The following is a 21,982-nucleotide window of genomic DNA, read 5'->3' on the forward strand; positions in this document are numbered from 1 at the left end:
TCTGCAAACATTTGCATTGGTTGGCATTGGCTCCCTTCTCATGTGCAAATATACCAAGAGTTAGAGACCACTTTCCCATACAGTGGTTTTAGATTTTGCAACCTCACTGTGTGGAAAACAAAATTAAGCAAGTTGCTCCTCTCTAACATTCTAAAAAGCTTCAACTAAAATAATTGTGTTCGTAGTTGTAATAATATATTTTTTCCATCCACCTTATATCGCTTCATCCTCCACATGAGGGCTGCGGGAGGGTGCCGACATAGGGTGAAAGGCAGTCCATCGCAGGGCCACAGAGACAAACAACCATTCACACTCACACCTAGGTCAATTTAGAGTGTCCAATTTACATAATCCCCAAATCTGCATGTCTTTGGACTGTGGAAGGAAACAGGAGAACCCAAATATATACAATGATAACAATAAATGTACCTGGACAGGTCTGAATACATACTACATGTCACTGGTCAGTTAAATACACATGCACTGGCCTAAACAGCTAATGGAAGTCTGGGGAAAAATGCTGTTTGTGGTCAGACCTGGTGTCTGTCCCCTCAGGCACCAGGTCATGCAAAATGAAGGCAGGGCTTCTGCGTTAAAGCTACTCCACTGAGGCGCTTCTTGCTCTGTACGTGGTAACAGTGATTCTGGTTCCACTACATGGGCTCTGTAGGAAGTCACATGGTTGTAAAATGCGTACATTCAGAGATCTGGCTGTGAGCCCCTCTAATACTAACAGCTCCACTGGAGGACGGACCGATGTCCATTTAACATTCCCATCATTTTTTTTTCTCCTCCTCTGTGTTCTCCCTCACTGACTTTTATCACCATTATCTTTCCTCCCTCCTTTCTCCATAATGACGGATGCAGAAAGACTAAGAAAAACTCTGCAGCCTCACAGACACTCAGTCAGGCCATTTTACAAACACATTTAATGACTTTTGCATTCTGCTCTTACAGAGGAGCCTAAGATTGTATCACAGAGACGGCATGTACAAACTGCATCTTTTTACTCTGACAAACGGTTAGTAGTTCCGTTCAGATAGGTTCTGTCAAAACAGGTTTACAGCGTAATTACCTGAAGTGCTCAAGTTTGATTAAATTCATTCACAAAAGGTCAAAGCATCGCATCAGCTTTTGCTTTAGTTCCAATTGGAATTATGGTGGTAGACGTACGAGTAGTTTTACTGGCTGTAAACAAAGTAATCCGTCAAGCCTAAAGAGACGATCATTTTCTACCGATTGTTAACCACATTAAACTGAACTGCACTGAAAAGGACACCAAATCAAAAGAAGGCCCTAAAAGACCTATACCACATTTGGTGTCTTTCTTTCTTCTGAGTTTTAGGATCATTTTATGTTCATGGATGGTCATTATAAAGTTGTTTTTTATGACATTAACACAACCTTCCACCCCCCCACCCCCCAGGTGGGAAACGATTCTGTAATAAATCACCAGTCCTAATAGACCAAAAGGCTTTGTGCATCTGTCACATTTAAGCATTTCATCAGACAATGGCACCAGCACATGATAACACAGCTTAGGTCAAACCATTCCAGAAGTGGTAACTGTAGCTCTTATTTTCCTTCCCCACAGAGCTTCTTAACTGAATTTACTGCAATGTGAAACAGCAGCAAGTATTGAGTGTGGAGATGGTGGTTTGTGGTCAACGTATGCGCTTGTGTGTGTGTGTGACTGTGTGCATGTAAACGTGTGTGCCATTGTGTTTGCATGAGTGTGTGTCCATGCATTTGCTTGCATTTGCAGCCACACTGGTGTGTTTTGGGGAAGAGATCAAATGTTTTCCTGGTCCATCCCTGGGATGCTGGAAAAGCAGAGTATGATGGGATATGCCCGGCCCGAGGGGATTCTGTGTGCTGAATGGAACTGAGGAATGCCACCATAGACATGCACACTGCAAGCTATGAAACAGCCGCCACACAAGTGAAATCAACACTATGTGTCTCTGCTATCAGGACAAAAGGGAAGTCAATCCAAGAAACTAAGAGAGGGAGAGGGAGAGAGAGAGAGAGAGAGAGAGAGAGATTGAAAGGGAGAAAGAGACGAAAAACAAACATTACAAGTGTGCCTCAACATTGCCCAAAGGGGTTTCAATGTAATGTCACAGAAATGGTTAATATGGAACACAACACAAGATGACGTAATAATATATGTTGTTGTTGTAATAATAATAATAATAATAATAATAATAATAATAATAATAATAATGATAACAATAATTACACTAATGTTAATAATAATAATAATAATAATATAGCATGCAGTTTTATACATTATGCACTACAAGTATTTTTTTTGTGTAATAAATTTAAATACAGTTGGACTCAAAAGATAGAGGCAAAGGTCCAGTCTTTTACTGCAGGTGTATGACATAAATGTGCCTGTTGTATGAGCCATCACTTGTTAATTCAACATTTCATTTTAGCTACGGGAGTCATCCAAGTGAAGACAGAGAAAAATCAAGGTTTTGATATGAAAAGGAAAAAAAACGACTTTCTCGTCCAAAAAAATAAACACAAAGATGAACATGTATACTCTGTTATCCAGGGAAAAGCCTCGAGCCCTTTCAAGAACAACAGTGCGAGTTGTGGCCAGTTTTGAACCACTTATCCTAAACATTTCTGGTTTTCATGACATGTTATATTCCTTAAAATCCACAATTACAATCCACGTTGTCAGATATGTTTTAAACTCTACCCATACTGAAGGAAACTTTGTTTCAACTGACTAAGATGAGCTCTTGGCTCATGATTAATGCTATATATCAATTTTTCCATGGATGATGAATCGCACAACACTACCAAAAGTCAAAAAGGATACTACATGCTAAATAAGGCTTATAGACTTGTTGAATACATTGCAAATGAAGACCTATGATATTAGAACTGGAGGAGTTCTCCGGATTTGGGCTCTCTTCTGTGTTGTTTGTAATGTTTGCATAGTAAAGAACACCCACAATTCAAAAAGCGTCCTTCTTAAAAGTCAGTTCATTCAGTTGAGGATGCTTTGTGTCTTCTTCAAATAGATAGACAGCATTATAACAGTCGCACATGCAGATCTGCAACACTGACAGACAATTGTCACATGGACTTTCCAGTAATTTGGGCCTGCATGGCGAGATATTAAGTAAGCTTACTGGCACGACAGACGCAAGCCATTTGAACTTGTTTTGTTGCAGAAGGCATGAATGTGTGTGGGAATGTAATTGATTTCTTCATTTCCTCACAACGCTGAAAAGCAACTGTGAGATTTGCTACTGTAATGCGGCTTCTTCAATAGACTGTAAGCCATTGTGGGATGTGGGGGGAAGGTAAGATTTCTTCTGTGGCAGGCCCTTGCAATCCTTCCAAACCTTCCAAGAATGTTGATAAGCAGATCCCTGAAATGAAATCATCCCCAGCACCCAGCTGGATCTGCCCCTAATCGTTTTATTTACAGTTACTATAAAAGACGCTCTCTTTTAATGGTGCTCTGAAATAATAGGTAGCCAAGGAACAATCGGTACAGTCCTAAGCGCATCCACCACCCCCCACCCCCCCTTTCCATTTTCACATTAGGCTAATCGAGGAAAGGGGAAGGATATAAAGACATCAGTTGGATGAAATGAGTGTAATTGGAGAATAATGTAGTTAGTTTGCTCTAATCTTCTGCATAATATTAAAATGTTCTCAAAGCACCCCAGCTGCAAGCAATCACCCAGCTCTGAGGGAAAACCTCGGCAACGGTTGTTTGGAATGAGGAAGGATCGTGTGAATGAGATATTAAGTTTATATTCAGTATGATTTAAAGGAGTGGCCAATGAAGGCATTGGACTGGATAAACTGATCCTTCCTCCATGATTTCCCAAGCAATCTCTGCTCCCTGCTGATGACGGGCTAATTCGTACTGGGGTCTAGTTGGTTGCCAAGACTGGTTATGGTGCTGTTGAAATCAGGAACAGTAGGGACCAAAACTGTCAGCATGGGTTTCAGAGGTTCATTTTCTTCACGCTGAGTACAGCCTGCTACACTGCGACACCAGCTTACACCGGAACCAGCACACAGATTATTTTGAGAAACTCTTATTTTTTAAATGAGAGGATGACCAATTTTTCTTGGTCACTGAGGTAAAATGACTTGCTTTGTGTGCACAGAGAGCCATTATTGAAAATGATCAAAGACAGACGCCATCAGCTCCCGTACATCTGTTAAATTTTGTGTAACTCTAATGGCCTTGATATTGGAAACTGAGAGGTCATCAGTCACTTGGTTCAATATAGTCTCTTACACCTATTTCAAAAATGACTGTAGCCTCGAACTCCCCCAACAGGACCAAATGGGCTAAATGAAAATATGAACATCAATCTCTATACAATTAGGACTGTAGTTATACGTGTTATTAAGAGTTATAGTGTGAGCAGTCATAGCAGTAGCCCTGCAGTGGAATTAAGGGTGAGGTTTATTAGTCCCCCTTTGGCTTAGCCTTGTCTGTGATTTCTGGGAAGAAAAAAAACTTGCTCTGAGGCAGCTCTTTAACTGCTGTTATTGTGCGAGAAAATTGTCATTAGACAGTGGAACAAATAACCTCAAAGAGGCATGGGTGTCTTCACAAGGGATCTAAAACAACAACAAAGAATTAATCAAATTAAAAGGAAGCCTTGTTATGCGATTTCAATTTAATTTCCACAACCAAGCTCTCTATTTAGTGTTTGTCAAAACCTAAGAAAGAGCAAGTCACAGTTTAGAAGCTCCGTAACAGTTTTATATTAGTGAAGAATTATCAATCCTTTAAGCTAATTTGGATAAGTTGGGGAGCCACAAAGTGGGCTATGAAAATGGAGTAGCCTATTTGTTAAGCTCCCACCCCATTCCACACTCTTTTTATGCCACTGGGGCACTAATGCACTTTTGTTTTCCCTTGTTGATCATCTGCCATTTAAGGCACATTAAATCCTGCAAATTAATATAAATCTATGAAAGCTATTAGTGATTTCCTCTCCATATCAGGCACACACACAGGCCTGCCTATGTGGCCTGAAATAAATACAAGGTCCTAAATAAGTATTACAAAGATGTAAAACCAGCATGGGACTGTTTGTATTTTTAAGTGCAACATTTCAAACAGCAAATTTCTATACAATTGCATATGTTCTCTATGTCCTTTCTTCTCTTTTTCTTCATCTCCTCAGACCTTTCTCTACTTTCTCTCCTTTCCTCTCTGTTCCTCATAGCCAAGCAGTTTAGGCAAGTGCCATATGCCCTGATTAAAGCTAGCGGCAGGCCAAGGAGCACAGGGAGGCTGTTTTGTCATTAGCCCCTCACGCGGCTGAGGTGGAAACTCATTTAGCCCCATGCTGGACCTTCATTATGATAGACTTGTATCAGATGGCATCTCTGGCTGGGATCTCTGGCTCCTGGCTAACGGGTGGGGAGATGCTGTGGCTTCGGCCCCTCTCCAGCCCCAGCAGGGAAAGAGAAAGGGCTTTAAATGGGAATAAGACTGGAGGAGAATGGTTGTGGCAGGGTGACGCCAATGAATGGGGGGTGAGGACGGGGAGGAACAACTGAGAGTGTGATGCAGGGAAGAGGAACAAGTGGGGCCTATGGTTAAAGGTTATGGATTTTTTTGGTAGGCCTTGGAAAGCAGAGTAATGAAGGATGAAAAACAGGATTGAAGATAAAAAGAGGTTTCTTGTTTTTGTCATCATTACACTGGCACTCCACTGCTGTTGTCTGCAAATCAGCAAACTAAAGCTGGATTATTTTAGACAGGGTGTTGGAGAAGAGTAATGAAGCTGTCTTTAGGTCAAAAACTGGATGAACGAACATCCAAGTGCCTGCAAGGTGAAATCATTTGTTATTAATTAACTGAAAAGTTAATCATTCTCAACATTTTATGGTCTACTGACGACTGAGACAGTAGCTTAGAATAACTAAGGTGTGTGACTGATAAAATGCCAACAACACAAACCCACAAATAGATATCGATGTCTGAGTTATAAATTACAGAGAATACACTGACACGACAGATCCTGCATCTACCTCAAAGTAATGTTTTAAACTTTGTCTTTGAAAGTCTTGCACACACCCCCAGAGATCATTTGACTGTGAGCCACTTAGATCTATTGATCGATCATTTTTATATTGCCCTGTATCAAAGTAAAATACATTTAATGAGCATATGGATGGGAAGGGAGGACCTGTGGTTAGTCAGTCTTGAGGGGATCAGGCTGGACTTGTTGCAGAAAAATATGTTTGGATGGAGCGGGGGGAAGCCGAGGCAAAGACGGCATGGTAATAAGAGATGCAGGCCCGAGGGTCATGATTCAGGCTTAAATGTGGCTTGGTGTGAAGAGGTATGGGGCAGGAAGAGCTGAAGACAGCTGGATCTGGTGGAGAAGGCAGTTGATGAGGCTCTGGTCTTGAGATGGGGCCGTGGAAGGATCTGGGTTTTGCTCAGCCTGGTGCCGCACTGGCAGATGCTGCAGCAGACTGGATGAGGGGACCACCACTGACAGACTGCTAGCGGCTAGAACTGTGTGTTCTTTGTAGACCGAAACCACCTCTCTGTCTGGCTGTCTCAAACTCGCTCTGCTTTAGACTCCTTGAAAATACCCCTCCTTCTCTCTAGGTCTCTCCCTGTCTCCAGTTTATCCTCTTCCTCCTCATTTTCTTTGTACCCATTACCATCACTGCTTACAGCTGCACCTACACACAACTCCACATAGACACAAAGCAAAATCATGCTTTCTGCTGCTGACACACACGAATAAAACAAAAAAAAGAAACTGTGCAAACATCGCATTCATGGAACACAAAAATTATCAGCTTCAAATGTTTCAAACGCTGCAACAAATTTCTCCCAGTTTGCTGACAGTTGTGCTAACTCCACTAATAAAAAGTCAATGGACCAGGGCAGTCAATATATTCCAATAACAAAGACTGACAGATTTGTCATTTCCCACTTCATTTTTTTTTCTTTTACATAAAACATGCCTCTCCTCTTGAGCAAGAGAAGAACTGTGGGTGGTGGAAAAGGCACACACGCACATAAACCATAAACAACACACTCACTCGGAAGAGAGAGAGAGAGAGAGAGAGATGTCTCCCCCACCTGAAGTGAAGGCATTTGACTGTGACAAACCAAATACACTCTGTAATAGAATTTTCCATCTTCGCAAAACTGATAAGAGAAAACAAAACAACAGCGAGTGGCACATATCTGAAGGAGGTGATTTCAAAGAACAACACTGAGGCACTCCTCTCGCTGAGTGCTTACATAAATATGCTGTTAAGCAAAATGATGTATTATTATTACCTGAAAGCATGCTACGAGCCCGAATAGGCAGCATATGAGCCAAGCGCCTTAGCTCCCCAAAGGAGATTGTCTCGACACCACATATCAGCCTGTGCTATTGGATTCCCTGACTTTTAACTGGGTTAACCCACTTCCTAGTGAATACAAATTCAATTTTAACTGCCACAGTTTTTTATTTGCCATGTGTGCCCCCCCTTCCTTCTCCACTTGCCTGTCTCTCAGTAGACGGCATAACCGTGTAAAAATAATTTTCTTCTATTGAATATACACAAACTATAAACTACAAAATGAAGTGCTATTACATGTGTGCGAAGAGGACACGGATGAAGAAGTCTCTCCTCAGCAAGTGCATCTGATCGCTTTAGTTAAATTTATTGCTTCCATCCATCTAGCTCTGCCCATAGCTCTCTTTTCGTTCGCTTCCCTGTCATCCATGTGAATAATCCCACACTAATATCACTGTGAAAAAATAAAATGCTTATGTGGTCTTATACATGATGCTTTCTCCACGTTAATTGATGATGCACATCCTTTCTTTAGGAATTACCTCTACCAAGGAGAGTACGTTGTTGGCCATCTTTGTCTATTTGACTATGAGCAACATAAAACCAAAAGTAAAGGATGGATTTCCTTTACATTTTCTGAGTATTTAGGTTATGGGCTAAATAAGAAGTCAATAGATATTACAGGTTAAGTGTTTTGACATTGTGGGAAAACTGAGCAGCCTTAAGCCCTAAGTGTTTTCTTTAGTTTACAGTTATTTTGTTATGTAATAAAGTAAAATAAAAAGGTAATGATCTGATTTCAGATTAAGATTCACATGCTCTTTCTGTACAACACTAACTAGTTAACTGGCCTTGTAACAATTGCAGTAGATTCACAAATTTGCAATCATCACAATCATCAATTACTATTTGAATTTTCTTCTATTTTAACTTTAAAAACAAACAAATGTCTGTTGCATTCAAACCATTGTCAAATAAGTCCATTTCCTGCACATAGTTATTTGTTTTAAACCAAGGCAGATGGAGGCGATAGCAACATTGCGCTAGTAAAATGAGACAATTCAGAATGTTTCAGAAGTGAATAGTAGCGCTCAAAAAAATCTGTTTGTTCGGCACATTGACAGCATATATGCTTCTTGCCCCCGTCTGCCCCTGTGCTGCTGCAGTATACACCGAATGCTCCCCCAGTTAAGTCTGATGGTAGTGTTTGACAGAGCAAGAAGCAGCACACAAATAATCAATTTCAGTTCACAAAGACAATACAGAGGCAGAATAATATCATAAACAGTCACAAACTGGAGCTTTAAATAGTACGTCTGACAATGCTCAGAGAGGCTTTATATAGGTGAAAAACAAAGGTAATAGAGACATTAGTTTAAACTATTCAAGGCCCCAAACATTCCTGCTGGGAGGTGTAGGCATCCGCTAAGCCACACTGAGATCTTCGAAGCTCCACCACAATTCTTTTTCCTTTTTGTTCTGTTCTGTTTTGTTCTGTTTTGTTTTGTTTTGTTTTTGACAGTGTTGGCCTGTCTTCCAGGACCTGTGTGACTGTCTTCTCAATGGGCTAATGGTTTTCCTCAAGCAAAGGGAAGGGAAGCAGGGCCTAAACAAAGCCAGATGAGGGAGTCAGGAAGCCTTTCAGGATTTCATTAGTTCTTCTCTCTGAGAGGGGAGGTTAAGAGCCCAGCAAGCTGGTACTATTTAGCTGCTTAACGTCAACAGGAATGCTCACACAGCTGCCCTATAGACCCACCGACGAGCACACGAAGGGCTCAGAGACGCGCATGGAGCACGCAACTGCAGATACGCATCGCACGCCTTCCCGCTACATGCACACATGAAGACAGGAAGATGACGGCAAATATGCATGCACATACACACATTGTCCCTGTATAGCCCCTGGATCAGACAACACACTTAACACTGGCTGGTTAGCATGAGAAAAAAGGCCACACAGGGACTCAAACAGTCACCCCCATTGGTCCAATCATGCTGTTGCTACAGGCATTATCCACACACACACACACACACACACACACAGACACAGACACACACATACAGACTTGTTTATTTCACTAAATTGATATTATGTTCAGTTTTGCTGATGTTATGCTCCACAAACTGTGGACAAGTAAATTATAATGTTGGACTGTAACATGTATCGATGATAAATCACACTATTGACTCAGTAAACATTTACTACATCATAAACACAGGATCATCAGTCCCTAATTTCCATGTCTTGACTTCACTATTGTATGTATGTATGTAAACAGAACCTGACAAGGATGGGCAAAAGCTTGCTATGATCTGGAAAGTGCTACAGCTGATTTAAAATAACATATATCCTATGAAGTAGAGAGAAGTATTTCTAAAATATTGTTTTCCTGATTTACCTGGTTTCAATAGAAGATGTTCTTTCAGCTGATGGCAGCAGCGAGAACGTCAAACATCCCTGTGACTGATCAACAGTCTTAAATCCTGTCAGTGGAGTGAGACAAGTTCCCACACAAACTGCTGTGAAGGGATATGTGTATTTTATATACATATATGAAAATGCTCTTTTTGAAACAGCAGAACACTGACTTTAACACAACATTTGGCTCATCTTTTTCCTCCGATGCTTAAGAAAAATCTATATAATGGGAGGATGCTTTCACAGGTATTGTGTCACAGCTGGCCTGTCCCTGAAACAATGAGCAACTACTTCCTATGACTGATAATTAGATGGGTATTAGACACATGCAGCTGAGGCCTGATGAGTGAGGTAGAGAAGTGGGGTGTGTGTGCATGTGTGTGTGTGTGAGCTTATGTGTATGGGTGCTTTGTTATTGTCTAAGAGTGAACAGAACACTCAGTTGATGATTGTGTATCAAGAAAGAAATGTGTGTGTGTGTGTGTGTGTGTGTGCGTGTGTGTGTGTGTGTGTGTGTGTGTGTGTGTGTTAACGTGCACGTGTGCGTGTGTGGACTGTGTTCAGGCACCACCTAGTGCTCATTGGTGGCAACTCACCTGTAGAGAAAAGGATAACACACCTAAACGGTTGCAAAAGGGAGATAAAGCTTGAGACACACTAATGAAGGATATGTCCCTAAACAACATAACCGGAGTATTTTAAGATGTAAGGGCAATTTGTGGGAGGGAGATAATGTCTTAGTTGATATTTTGTTCATGTGACAATCACCTCACGCTCATTACATTGTGATGCCCTTGAATACAGCATACTGTCAACACACATCCATCGCAGTCAGCTTATTTCCCAACTTAGCGTTACTGCCCCATCGAACCCTTCCAAACAGGCTGGTGACAGTGATATGAGGCTGTCGTGCTGAATCAAGGTAATTCAGTCTGAGCACACACCCCCCACCACCACCCCCCACCCCTGTTGTCAGTAGAGTGCAGCTTGACCCTCGAGCATTTAGGTTTAGCTCCCCCGACCTGTTTATTTTTATCACAACAATGAAAATTAGTATGACACTGAATGCATATTCACACTGCATGTCTGCCAGGCTGTTTATGGGTATATACTGTACAATGGGGTCAAGAAGTAGACCATGTGTATATGTGTGATAAGGTTGCGTGTGTGTGTGTGTGTGTGTGTACTGTATGCGTGAGCTGTCACCTTCTAATCACACAGACATTGTTGTGTAGACAAGGAGATTCAGTGGAGAAATTGACTTGGCTTGTTGGATATTATTGTGTGCTGTGACAGAAATCATCAATACAACAGTTCTTCCATTAGACATACTGAAATACTTGGTCTTGTTTCTGTTACCTGATTGAGTTCTAATGTCAAACACATTTCATTCTCCCAGATATACACTTTTGAATGAGCTTGTTTTGAAAAAAAACCTACACAGAGAAAGTTCTAATTATTAGCTACAGTAACTTTAATCACAGAAATTAAAAGTAATAAAACATTTATTAGAACTTAATTAATTAAAACTTGAAAACTATTTTTATTTTACATTCACCTGTATTGCAATTGACCTCAAAGGCTTCATCTAATCAACTTTAAACTTAAATGTGACAATAATGCATACCCTGAACAATCTGACCAAGGACATTGCACGTGTGCTGCTTTGTGAGTTTGTGAGAATACAATAGGCAAATTTTAGTTACATTTCACAATATAACACAATGTTTTAGTAAATTGCGCCATGAGTGACACCATGTCAGATGTGTACTGTAAGCAAAGTGGTAGAGAAATGCTAAATCAGTCAGGCTGGATAGATGGAGCTGAGACTGATTTAAACATGTAATTCATTGTGTAAAGAATAATTTAAGAAATGTCCCAAAGCAACAGAGAAAAACTGTTGCCTATGGATATTAGACAGTCTATTCAACTGTACTTAATATATATAAATGACAAGTCAAAAGGGACATTAACGTCACAGGTTGGGTTTGTGGCTCTTTATGTTACAGACCAGAAACCACTGATCATTTGTACCATCGTAGCACTTGCCTGAACTGACATCTAGTGAGCAGGTGTGGCCACCAACAACATAAATCTGCTCATTGATCACTTTGAGGCTGAAGTGACTGCACTGTCTGGTCATAGAGGACACAAAGTTCCAGGTGTTGTCCTGAGGGGTGTAGACATCAGCTCTGCCCACACAGCCATTTTCTTTATGGTCCCTAACCTGTGGTAGAGACAAATATGTTGGGGGTAACATTTGTACGATTACATATCAACACAAACATCTTTATAAAATATGTACAGGTATAATATAAACAATAGTTACAATATAAATGTAAGGTCAGTGTGGATGTCACTGACCACTAAGTCAGTCTAACAAGCTTTAAACAACTGCTGGCCAAGACTCTTTGTGTGTGGGTGTCAGCAGTGTTTTATGTACATACTGCATAGAAATAGCATTCTTGTGCTACGACTGCAAGCCCACGATGTCTTGTGCTCATGGGGGCGATCAGTGTCCATCGGTTGGTCTCTGGGTCACGAGTCTAGGATTGAGTGAGAATCACTCAACCACCACAGATGCAAATCTAAAGAGAAAAGGATAGACAATGAAATACACGGATGACTGTGTTTCCTGGATTAACCTATATAAAGTAGATTTTACACAAATATTAATTACTATGCATCATCTATGCAATATAATACATAGTTTATTCATACATATTCATATTGACCCATCTGATTATGTCACGTTCACTCATATCTCTGCATACAGTCTATTCCATTGCATGCCTACACAACTGCCAAAGATCATACTATGGTTATTATTATTTCTAAATCTCTCATTTCACAAACCTCATCATGCAATATTGTGCAGCTGGCATCTGTCTTCAATTGGTTCATTGGTGCAGTGTGATTCCACATGTTGATTTCGGTCCTATACGACTGTTGTCAGAATTGGAGCCATTATTAGCTTCCCTGACACAGACGAACGTGCTCTTACACCCGTGGACAGTTTGATGTCAGGTGTGTGCTCAGATCTAATCTACGTTTACACACACACACACACATACCTCAGAGTCGATGCTAGCAACGTCGTAGATGTATCCACCAAGGAAAGCAATGCTGTTATTGGCCAGAGGATGATGCACATGCTTTGCCACATTGACAGTCAGGAAGTTCACATGCAGTTTAACCAAGGCCATAGTCTGACTACGACAGGCAATCAGACAATTTGCTGTATTGTGCTGTGGTTCTGTATGTTTCGTGTCTGCTGTACTGACTGACCTAGTGGTCAACAGAGGCATCATAAGCCTCAATTCCTCCAAACTCTTGAGAGTTCCAGCCTCCACTGGCGAACAGGATGGCACTGTGTAAACGAGGATGAGCGAGAGGGTAGCAGAAAACACATGAAAGGCCTTTTTGTCTCATGCTGTACAATTTGGGTGGCATCACTGATCATTGGCCTGCACTCAGCGTTGATCTCCACCAGCTCATTGGTCTTCACATGAATGTCGTACGGAACGCTTGTCAAGGCCATCTGGAACTACACAAAGACAAGAGGACAGAATGTGTTAACTTAAGGGGCTGTAGTATTTACTCTGCAGTCAAGAGTCCATGTCACTTTCCCAGATGAACCAAACAAAGCCTTAGGCTGCAGCAGTCAGGATGACACCATCTGCTCAATGCTGAATATGCACAGTAAACAGACATAAAGTGACAGAAAGCTGTTGTACCTTTGTCGCTCTTCAGGTTTGTGGGTAATCCAACGAAGGATGGTTTCAAACACAGTGCACTCCGTCTTCGTGCTGAAGTCTTTTTGAATGACTCTGCAAAGTGATAAATGAAGTAAGCACCATATCCTGCACTGCAGCTCAGAATAAATGCAGACTTTTGAGAACCGCCAGATGCCAACGTAGTTCCTTGGACAGAACTTCTCATAGAGGAGGTCCAAGCAGACTTTTATGATACCCATTACCTTGAGCGTAGTGGCTACTAGCGTTAACTCCTTTACATCGTCTTCCGCCACAGGATCAAAAACAATGTATGCAAACTCAGTGATGAGCTGCCCTGTGTCAGGAGACAGGCTGGAGATGCACAAAATGGTTTTGTCAGCATTAAACTGGCAATTGAGGAGAGGGCTGCGGGTCGAGAAAGAGGCACAGCAGAGAGGAGAAGATTAATGTTCAAACATTCCACACAGACAACAGTAAAAACAAACTTCTTTAAAAACTTGTGACCAAGTGAAAATGAAAACACAGACATGATACAGCAGCGAGTATAATACAGTCCTCCTCTTTGTACAAACACTTAGAAGCCTACAGTGTGTTTACTGTAGGCTTTCACTGCACAAATATTAAAATGTAAAACAGTTTGTCAACATTTTGGGTCATGTTAAGTCACATAATGGATAGAAAACAATTCATTTAGCTCAGGTCTCTTTTAAAATGTAGTTGTCTAGCTGATACTACTGTAACTGTATAGATATGCATTATGTTTTACAGTATATTGTGTTTTAGAGAATACATTAAAATCAACATTTACCATGTTGGCCTTTGCATGCCAGAAAGGATGTTGTTCTTCATTTCCATATTGAGCTTCCACTTCATAACCAGAAATGCAAACTTTGGCTGGTTTGTCCAACAAGGCTGTAGAAATATAATCCAGCAAGATGGCGGCTTCCATCTAGAAAGGCCTAAACTACATAGAAAAGTTTATGAAAAACAACATTTTTATTTTATTTTAACGCTTTAACACCAAGCATATCGCAGACGACACATTTCTGCAAGCGCACTTTGCATTTCTGCAATTCCGCGATGGTTTGTGCTTTTGGAAAAAAATCCAACAGTTACTGAAAGCTGAGAATTGCAAGTCAAAACCAAACCAATATGTGTTACTTTTACTCACGCTGTTGCAGGAAGCCTGCGAGTCAGCGTCTTTGTCACCAGAGAGGAAAGTTGGAAAAATGCCTGTACATAGTTTCCATTTTTTGGCCTGTGTTTACACATTGAGAGACAAAAAATGTTATTGTAAATATGTTTTGTACCGTTCAAATTTCAAATTTAACATGCAAAATCTGTTGTTCATGTACAACTGCAGTGGTTTTCTAAATAAACCTTTTTGTTTATCTTCATTTTGAATTGTTAAAACAGTATTTTTACACGCAGTCAATTGTAATTATTGTAAATAACGATATACAAGATAGAAGATATACATACAATTACACACACACACACACACACACACACAAACACGCCAGTGGAAGCATTTTCCTGTGTGACTAACAGCAGTGATGGAGGTGAAGATAAGCCTGATTAATTGGGAGGTTGTGAGGGAGGCTACACAGAGGCTACGCTGCAGTGCTTCAGCAATGCCTCTGTGGCACTGCATGCCACTACTCATACAATTTGTCAGCACGGCTGAATGACATTTATTTGACTCCGGCAATGGTCTTCAATTTTGTCCGGCATGAAAAATGGCCTCCTTGAACCATCTTTGACACTCCCTGTAGGCCTGAGTTGTTCTATCTTCCTTTATACTATCCCCACTGTAACGTTAGTAGTGAGGATGACGATACAAAATATTGTGCAAAAACATTTTCCTTGAAATTAAAGACACGTGCATTTTGCACATAATCCAAGGACAAAATGGCTCTTCCTTTTCTTCGTCCATGCCATCCTATGGGAACCTAGACTCTTGACATTAACCCAGTGATTTCACACAAGCTGGAAACGTTCACGAGGCTTGAGTTAGTTATGGGGCTGAATCTTGGCCACAAGATAAGATGAATAATAAAATGAGGTCTGAAATCTAATTTAAAACTGTTGTGGGTTTTTTAAGGTCAAAGTACATATTATCTACACTATATTAAAACAGCACTGTGAATATGGAAAAAGCCCGACTCACTCAGACATTATTGGAGTGGGCCCTGACACTGAGGCAGTGATTGGTTACAGTTGTTTAGTCAATTGGTTTACCAGAGAACTGACCTTCTTAAACAATAAATAAACAAATAAATACAAGCACAGACCTTCAATGTCAGCACTGTCATTTAAGGATTGTATTAATGCAATCAGCATTTCTACAAAACCTTTCCCTCTAAGCACATGTTCAACAAATACAATCCAGTTGTGTGTTTTTTCCATTTTCAAACCCCTGAGAGTACTTATTCAAAACTACCGGGAGAAAGACTGATAAGACAGAGCGGGAAAGATCCATTCAAATATGATTGTAATTGAATTAATAGACAATGACATTTGTGTTTGTTCCAATGTGGTCAACAGCCCAGTATTTTTTGCCAATGGGCCTATGGATGACACTAATACCTCGTAATCAAAGGAAATGTGTGTAGCTCCACAACTATTAGATTCAGATTTTGTCTCTCTTCTTCTCTTGCTTAACTCTTTCCCAGATCAGCTCTTTATTTTCTAACCTCAAAGCTGGACGTTGTATATGATTTGCAGGAGAAAAACAAAGCATCCCAGCGAAATTGCATCCACATGTTTGGGGCTCTGAGCTTGTGCTGTAGCTTGGGTAGGCAGTGACAACAGTCAGTGCATCAATGAAAAAAAACAACTAACAAGCATAAGCATTTGACAATCATAGGATGCCATACACTTGTATGGCATCCTATGTATTCTTTTTTTTTCTTTTCTTTTAATGAGTGTGAAAAGAACTACACTAAAATTAAAAATGTTCATCTTAATTCTTGTCCTCTTTACCCAAGGATGTGGTTGACATGGCATGAAGGGATCTTGATGCACTCTCATATCTATCACTGAGTGATTTTTCTACGTCTTTCTTCTTTAATGCCTGTGAAGACAGTTCACCCTCAGGAAAAAGGCGGCTACATTTTCACCTCCTCAGTGGAAGGTGCTATAAACCAGTTGAATGGTTATGTGGTAAGTCAATATTAGCTTTTCGGCTTACCTCCATGATTGAGCCCTGTAATTATACGACAGTCTTGAGACTTCATTGGTGGAATCCTTTTCCTGTCTTTATCCTTACACAACGGCAAAAAAAGAAATATCTGAAGTATGTTTTTGTTTGTTTGAACGGGTAACTGGAAGTTTTCTGTAGGGGTCAGTTAAATGAATACAGTGTTACAGGCTGGCATGCATTTTCTTCCTGCTTGCAACATAGTGCCTGTGCAACATTTACTTAAGCATTTGTAATTTCAATAACTGTAACAGGTTCAACATTTAATCACACAAAAAATGCCCTAAAGGTGATCTTTAAAGGGGATGACAGGAAAGCCATAGCAAAGGTTTAAAACCTAAAACCCTAATTGAGCCATTTCTGATCTAAAACCCCTATAAAGAAATGTTGGTAGATTTATGTTATGACAGTACAGGGTAACTACAGCCAAGGTAAAGCTCTTAATCCCTATGAAAATCCTTAAAAAATGTTGGTACAAATAGAGTCTGCACTGTTGCTATGCAATATTTACTCTACAGGGACATCAAGTCCCCCACTGACACTAATCCACGATATATTACAGTCTTTTCTGTTAATATTTGTAAAGTAGTAGATTGGTGTACGATTCAGATATTTGTTTTTTCCTTAGAGTCACAACATGGACAGACACAAACCAGCCCTACTATATTTATTTAGTCCATTTTGTTTTTTGCCAGCAGAGTGTTTACAGCCATGTCAAAGATGCTAACTTGAAGAAAAACACTGTCAAGCAAAACATACACCGTGAACGGTGAGGACAGATAACATTATCATGTTATGATCTCATCATATTTGTAGTGAGCGCCAGTAAATATACAACACATTTCACTGCAAGCCCTATACGCAAACTTTAATGTTATCCTTGTAGGGCATTCGAGTTCAGATTTGCCTCCACAAACAGTGTGCAGTCAGTCGACGACCACTCATTGTCTGTCGGAGACTTCCGCTTGTACTCCATTACCTTCACGTTGTTTAACATATAGTTCATTAAATCTCACTTTTCCATACCACTAGTTCCAGTAAATAAAATTGTTGTGGGTGCATTCTGCCTTTATGATCTACTCTCTCTCCCCCTCACGCATGCACTGTTCAGAAGTAATTGAAAACGTGATCCATGAAGTCACAAGTGCAATTTAAATGAAAGCCCACACATGTTAGCGCTTTCGCTCGAAACAGGTCAAAGAATTAAATTAAATTTTAAAAAGGCGACCCATGAAAGTGTGCTCATGATAGATGGGGTGTAAAAGCAATATTTTAATAAAGTTATGGTTATGTTCTTCCCAGCCTCATTGGTGTTGAAACGTAGCTCCTCTGTGTTGAAAGTGTTATCCGAGTTTATTCTGAAGAATAAAGGAAAGTGTAGTATCAGCATGGGACATGCAGACATGGTCAAGATGACCTGCTGAAGTTCAAAGAGAGATATTATTTAATGGTCTTTGAATGTGGCATGGTGGATGGTGTCAGACGGGATGGTCGAAGAATTTCAGAAACTGCTGATGTGCCGGGATCTTCACACACACACACACAACCGTCTGTGAGGTTTACAGTGAATAGTCCAGAAAATATGTAGCGTGCGGCAGTTCTCGGACAACAATGCCTTGTCGATGGCAGAGGTCAGAGATGAATGGCTAGACTGAAAGGCAACACTTACTCATATTATCATGCGTTACAACCAAGAAATGCAGAAGATTTGAACAAAACCTTGAAGAAAGTGGACTACAGTATAGCAGAAGACCACTCTGGGTGCCACTCCTGCTACTAAATTAGCTGCATGTGTTCCTAATACTTTGGCCAGTGAGTGTATAGCTTAAAATCCAAAATCTTATCCTACAATATTCCCCACACACATACAGATGACAAAGACATAGTTACCATATCAATCAAGGTGCCAACCATGTGCCCAAAATAAATAAAGCTGGGTGTTTCTGTTCCGGCTACAAATGCTCAGTAATCTTAGTATGTCTCACTGTGACCGTTTTAACCTCATGAGTTGATGTGAACTGAGAGACTGTGCTGTTGAAGATACATTCTTTCATACAGGATCTAGTTGACACAGTAAAGCCAGAGCCAATCCTCAGCCTTCTCAAAGGTCCCTCACCAACTGTCACCTACACACCTTTGAGAGGGCGCGTGAACGGTGTGGAGGATCGAGGAGGAATACCAAGGTGCTAAAAGGGGCAGCTGCCTTCGCTTCGGTCCGAGTCCTCTGACCCACTTTTCCACCTCCTCCACCTAACACAAACTCCCCTCTGCCATCTCCTCTCCCACTTCCCTGCTCAAGATTAATGGTGTGAACCCAAACCTGCTGGCAAACTGGATATAAGTTAGAAGTCTCAGGTAATAACTGACAGAAGTTTGGAGTGCAACATAGTAGAGCACTTGGTGCTCAAATAAAAATGGCAGATCCACGGGGACTGTCCTTATGGTGAAGACATCTTTGCAAGAGTGGGTGAGGAGATGCAGCTCATATTTCTCTCTCTCTCCCTCCGAGTTGCTGCATTCTCTCATCTTTCACTCTTTCCATCTTTCTGCTTAGTTGCCTTGAGGGGGAAATGGCAAATTCTCAAGACCTGAAAGTATGTGAGAAGACTTGGTTGGACAGAAGTTCAAGATGTCAGAGGGGAGAAGTTGTGTTTTGACACGAAGCCTTGTTTGTGCTCATCAGCAAACCTGTCAGGAGGCCGTTTGATGTTGCGTTTGGGTGATGTCCTCCGGCACTATGTTTGTGTTAGCTTCCATATGGATTAACTTCATACAATCTTGCCTTGCCTAGCATTATCCGTCAGCACTTCAAGGTGTCAATGCATCCACAGTCTTTTAAGTTCATTCATACTCCTGTGCTGATGCAAAAAAAAAAGTATTATTTTCCAATCATGAGGATTGGAATTAATGATGAGGTCCAAGAGGTGTACGTCACTATAATTACTCCAGGGGGAAAAAAAGTTTTCCACAAAATGGAAATTTCCTCAAATCACCACAGCAACTCCACGTGAATAATTGATAGAGTCCTCATGGTTAAGTTAATGAGACTCAAAGCTTAAGCCCTATACAACAGCCCCTAATTAAAAATATGTAATATCACCCCCCGCTTCAATTAGCATGAGAACAGAAGATTCAGAATCATTCAATATTCATGCCGACAGAAAACGTCAAGGTTAAGGAGACTGGTCATTTAACCCCATCTTAAAATAAAAGCAATTCCCTCTAATTGCCTTTGACGAGGGCCAAAAACTATATAACTGAGGCAGGTGCTTCAAAGGTCTACCCAGGTAAAAGTGAAATATCATTGTATTATTGCCTTGTAATAAGTTCAGCAGTTGCCACTGCTGGTTAAGGCAAAACATATCTGAACCTTACCTACATCAAGATAAATGATGCGGTATTATTCTTGGTGTTACAGGTTGGACAACGAGATTGAGATGTTCCCACTCTGGAACCCATTTTAACATTTCATTACTCCCAAATCATTGTTTCCATGTGGATAAAAGGCAGAAACTTAACTGTACTCAATTTGGACACAGACAAAAATAAAGGCCTAATGTATGAACAAATGTGTTTGACACTGTAAATAAAAAGTGAAGTCTCTCTGACACACTGCACAGCTGCACCTCTTTGACAGCTGAGGGAAATAGGAAAGCGCTTAGCTCTTCTTAGCCAACATTTCAATGTATTAACTTTGCAAAGCCTCTCCAAAATCAAGAACAGAGTAAATAACACACTTTCACTAATGGCAGAAAAACGCAAAAGTAAAAATGGAGAGAAAATACTAACAATACTATTAGAACATGTTTTGTGTTCTGTCTGTGAAGGCTCTCAGTCATCCAGGTCATTGTCAGGAGTTTAGCTGTCAGCAACTGTAGACTTGCTTTATGAGTTCTGACTGATTGATGGAAAAAATATCCAGGAACTCTGTAGCCTGGATACTTGCCTAGAGAGGCAGCATGTTAAACAATGTCTCCCCCAACCCAGTTTCAGGTGGGGGGAGGTTTCACCTGAGTCAAGGTGTGAATGAGGGTCATCAGGGTCACCTGAGAAAAACAGTCCACTACTGCTACTCCCATGCTGTAAGAGTGCTGTGGCTTCTGTAAGGGCCATGTTGCGTGTGTCTATGGTCGAGTGAGAGCGGTGCAGTTTAGTTTGTGTGTGGAGCATAAAAAGCTGCCGACTCTGCTTAGGTTAGCAAGACGTACATGTGACAGGACTATAAGTTGCTCTGTAACATTACACCAAAAAACAGAAGACGATGTTTTACACATTAATAACAGAAACCGAGCGTTTTTGTGTCATTTTTACATATTTAGTGACTTTACAGACAACAAATCTACCGGCTTTCTTTCATAAACCTCAATACTGGATGTGCAGTCGGTGCAGCAGACTGTGTGTGGGCCAGAACTTGTCGTTTCTTTGTTACACCCCTTTATATATAACTTTCTTTTAAATTACCTGAGCCAAAACAGCTGAACAGGTGTGTGAGATAAGGTCCCAATCAGATTTGCAGTTGGATGGTCTCATGGTGGTGCATCATGGGAAAACTCTCTGCACTATCACGGCACTCTGAAATGAAGGCTCACTGATAAAGAATGAAATAAAACTGTAAGCATGTGTAGGTATTCATGTGGTATTCTTGCACATGGGTTAAGAGTGAATATGTAATACACGTTCAGGCAGCTGATGTTCTGAATTTGAGGCTCATACATTGTTTTGTGTTATTAGAATTGTGATTTTAAATCATCATCCCTGGGCTAATATAAGGAGAGACACACAAGCTACATGGAACGGAATCTTTAACTTTGGTCTTGCTTGAGTCCACCTCCTCCAGAATGTGTCTGACCATTGACTGGGGTTTTGACAGGGGACTACATTGGCCTTGTGTCAGCACTGAAGACCAAAGAACAGGGCCTGGGACTCAGAGACTGGGCTTGGAGCCCATAGCCTGGAGGCTATAGACCTGGCCTATACCAGCCCGCCACAGCCTATACCAGCCCGTCCCAGCTCTCCTCAGCCCCCTCCTCCCTGTGGCCTCCCTGCACCTTCACCAGCTGTGCTTTTCTGACTCCAGCTGCTAGGTGTATATGTGTGCACGCTGCCCGCCCCAATCATGCCCCCGCCTCCGCTGCATCTCTTGATTTTTTTCTCCACTGATTTCCCTGTTCTCTTATTTTTTTTCTATTCATGATTTGTCCTCTCACTGTGTGTCTGACTCATCCTCTCTTTTTTGTAATCTCCTCTGCCTCTCATCCTTCCCTTCTTTGCCAGACACGGGGGTTGTAATAGTGCCCAGCAATT

General features: G+C 40.9%; 2 long non-coding RNA genes across 2 annotated transcripts; both read right to left on the reverse strand.

Annotated features, from left to right (window-relative positions):
* Positions 1-11,794: 11,794 nt before the first annotated feature.
* Positions 11,795-12,675, reverse strand: LOC131467507 (uncharacterized). Its single transcript, XR_009241505.1, has 3 exons — positions 12,596-12,675; positions 12,187-12,327; positions 11,795-11,966 (listed from the first exon to the last, which is right to left on the reverse strand). It is a non-coding gene; the product is annotated as an uncharacterized LOC131467507 (long non-coding RNA).
* A 209-nt stretch (positions 12,676-12,884) lies between these two features.
* On the reverse strand, positions 12,885-13,909 carry LOC131467503 (uncharacterized). Its single transcript, XR_009241504.1, has 3 exons — positions 13,719-13,909; positions 13,477-13,569; positions 12,885-13,286 (listed from the first exon to the last, which is right to left on the reverse strand). It is a non-coding gene; the product is annotated as an uncharacterized LOC131467503 (long non-coding RNA).
* Between the last annotated feature and the right edge of the window lie 8,073 nt (positions 13,910-21,982).

Source organism: Solea solea, chromosome 1 (genome assembly GCF_958295425.1).
Source record: "Solea solea chromosome 1, fSolSol10.1, whole genome shotgun sequence".
NCBI classification, from domain to species: Eukaryota; Metazoa; Chordata; class Actinopteri; order Pleuronectiformes; family Soleidae; genus Solea; species Solea solea.